The following is a 3534-nucleotide window of genomic DNA, read 5'->3' on the forward strand; positions in this document are numbered from 1 at the left end:
ATCAACATTACCATTATCTCTGGAAAAGGCATGTCAGTTAACTGTGCTATTATTCCATCACCATCCCTGTAACCTTCCCTGGCCACCATTTCTTATATGTGGTGTTTCCCTGTATTAGAATATCAATTCCTTGAGGGTAAAGACTTTCTAGATCTTGTATTTATATCCCTGGAGCATCTGACATATAATAAGCATTTAATAAATTCATTCATTCATTCATTCACTCATTCATTCATTCATCCATACCTCTCCTAGGCCCAAAGAGTTCTCCATATAACCACCAGAAAATAGCAGGAAACCCAAGGAGAGCTCCTTCTCCTACCAGGAAAAGGAAGAGTGGAGCTTTCTGCATCTCAGCCCATTGGGAAGGAGAGGAAAAGCAGGAGTCACAGAGTGAGCCAACTGTTACATTTTCAGTGTAAGCATTTATTTTGCAAATTGTGCTTGCAAATGGGAAAATATTACAAAATTTTACAAAATATTACAAATATTACAAATCAGGGCTTGATAAATACATCAAGTTTTGCTGATCATCTAGAAAGCAATGGAGAAAAAGTTAAATTTAAGAGGGCATTGGGAAGTCGATACCCAAACTTTCCACAAGTAGGAAAGGCACTTTTGGTCCTTACTGCCCGTCTTATTTTGACAGGGTGACTTGGGGATGTGAGCTTCGCTGGGGCACCTTCATTCGGTGCAGCAGAGAGGCTGCTGAGATTTTTCTGATAATGTAGCAGAAAGAGCATAAGACTTGAAGTCAGAAGACCTAGATTTGATTCCCAGCTCTACCACTCACTAGTTATGTGATCTTAGGCAAGTCACATTTGTGAGTCTCGGTCTTCATCTCTGTAAAATGAGGTGATTGGACTAGATTATTTCTAAAAGTTTTCTCTATTTCTAATATCCTGTGGTTCAAGTGTAAACTAGCAATTTGGCAGACTCCAAAGATAATCCATGGAGCCCCTGGTGAGAGTCTGTAGCTCAGTGCAGTTCAACAAAACAAGCATTTATTGAGCACCTAAAAAGAGATTAGCCACAGGCTCTAGCCTTCCAATGTCATAGACCCATAGATTTAGAAGTATAAGTGACCTTAGATGTTACACATTCTAATCAATTCATTTCATAGTTGAGGAAACTGAGGCCCAAAGAGTCTAAGTGACTTGCCCAAGGTCACACAGAGTGACAGAGCTAGAATTCCAGCCCACATCCTCTGACTCCAAATACAACATACTTTCCACTGTATCACAATGGGACATCCTTACCAAGCCAGCAGTGTAAGCAAAAAGCAACTGGAGACCTAAGTGACAGAAAAATACTCATCAGAGAATGGAGGTGTTACCTGGGGCCAGAGGCCAGGGAAGACTGAATAAGCACAGAACCCTGACTAATTCTGAGGCCTCAGGGAATGATATTCTCACAATGTATCAGAGCAGTAAGGATGGGCAGCTCCAGAAGAAGGTCATCCCAGAGTGAGTGGTTACAGCTGAAGAGAAACTTTTGGGAAAATGGCTGCTCCGGCAGGAAATATCTCACTAACCTCAGAGAATCAAGGATTTTTCAGAGTCCAATCCAAACCAAAAAAAAAAAAAATCCCTACTATAATGTAACCAACAAGCCAACCTCTAGTGAAGGGAATCTAATACCCTTGATTCATAAATTCAGGGAGTATTAGAGCTGGAAGGACTCTTGGAGATTCTTTGAATCTAGGACTTGGCAATTATCAAAAGACATCTTTATGATTTTACTGAGGAATAAAGGCTTGTCATTTACAAGGTAGCTAGGCAATGGCAGTGGATAGGGAGCTGGGCCTAGAGTGAGGAAGAACTGAGTAGGAATCCAGGCTTAGACATTTACTAGTTGTATGACCTTGAGTAAGTCACTTAACCTCTGTTTGCCTCAGTTCCTTCAATTATTAAATGAAAATAATAACAGCACCTACTTCTCAGGGTTGTTCTGAGGATCAAATGAGATAATATCTGTAAAGCACTTAGCACAGTGCCTGACATATAATAAATGATATGGAGGTGCTAGCTAATATTATTTGCCCTGGGGGAAAAAATTAATCCAAATGACTTTCTGGTTAAAATGAGATTGGATCAATTAATATACAACGTAGACTGAAAAGCTCATTTATTGGAGTGCAAAATTGACACTCAGGCCTCACTCAGGCCAGACAAACTGGGGACAGGTCAACATAGCCTTCATAACAGTGTTCGTGTTGCCTTGGCTCAGGGAGAATAACATTTGCTTTGACTAGAGTTGAGGTCAATGTAACTTTCTGAACCTAGGCCACAGGGTGGAGGTCCCCAAAACTCTACTGGCTCAAGGCAAGAGACTTTAGTCAAAAAGAGCCCAAGAAGAGGGCCTAATCCATAGCCTCTGCACCGTGGAAAGGACAGTCCATGGGACATTCTTTCCAAGGATGAACTAGTGTATAAAATTAAAAATTGATTTTGATTCTATCTTGCTATGACTTAATCAAGTTAGATTTATTATTCCCTTTTTTGGGTTCCTTCTCCTAATAAACTTTACCCACTACCCACAGTCTAGAGAGACTTGCCCAAAGGTCAAGCTTTTATCCTGTAATTATCTCCACCCCTGTAACCCCACCCATCACCCACTTTCCTGAGAAACTTGACTAACCTAAAAGGTCAAATTTCATCCACTTAAACTATTGTAGCTAAATTGCTCTAGATTTTACTCTGTTATTTTTCTAATTGTTATAAAAGACCCTGTCAGCCCTTATTCAAGGTCTTTGGTCATTGAGAGAAGCTATTGACCCAATTTATTGGTTATTGGTAGCCTATTTAATAAATTGATCATACTTGGACCTTTGTCTCTCAGAGTACCTTAATTTTCAAATGTAACATGGCAGATAGGATTTTTAAATCCATGCTTCTATCCCAGGCAGGGAAGCTGAAGGAAGGAAGGTACAGGAGGTAACAGTCTGCCACTCCTGGCAGCACCCTGAAGGAGGCTATCAGGAATTATTATCATGGTTATTAGCATTAACCTGTCCTTCAAGAATCATTGAAGTGGCACAATGGATAGTGTATAAGATCTAGAATAAGGAAGATCTGAGTTCAAAGGAAGCCTTAGACCATGGGTGGGGAACCTGCTAGACACTTACTAGCTGTATGGCTTTGGGCAAGTCACTTCACCTCTTAACCTCAGTTTCTTCATCTATAAAATGGGGACACAAAAAGATCATAAAAAATGGGAAAAGGACCCATGTGTACAAAAATATTTATAGAAGCTATTTCTGTGGTGGCAAAGAATTGGAAATTGAGGAGATGCCCATCAATTGGGGAATGACTGAACAAGTTGTGGTATATGAATGTAATGGAATACTATTGTGCTTTAAGAAATGATGATCAGGTGGACTTCAGAAAAACCTGGAAAGACTTGTATGGACTGATGCTGAGTGAAGTGAGCAGAACCAGGAGAACATTGTACACAGTAACTGCCACATTGTGCAATGACTAACTTTGATAGACTTAGCCCTTCTCAGCAATGCAAGGATCTAAGACATCTCCA

Source organism: Vombatus ursinus, unplaced genomic scaffold, assembly GCF_900497805.2.
Source record: "Vombatus ursinus unplaced genomic scaffold, bare-nosed wombat genome assembly UNPS02000580.1, whole genome shotgun sequence".
NCBI classification, from domain to species: domain Eukaryota; kingdom Metazoa; phylum Chordata; class Mammalia; order Diprotodontia; family Vombatidae; genus Vombatus; species Vombatus ursinus.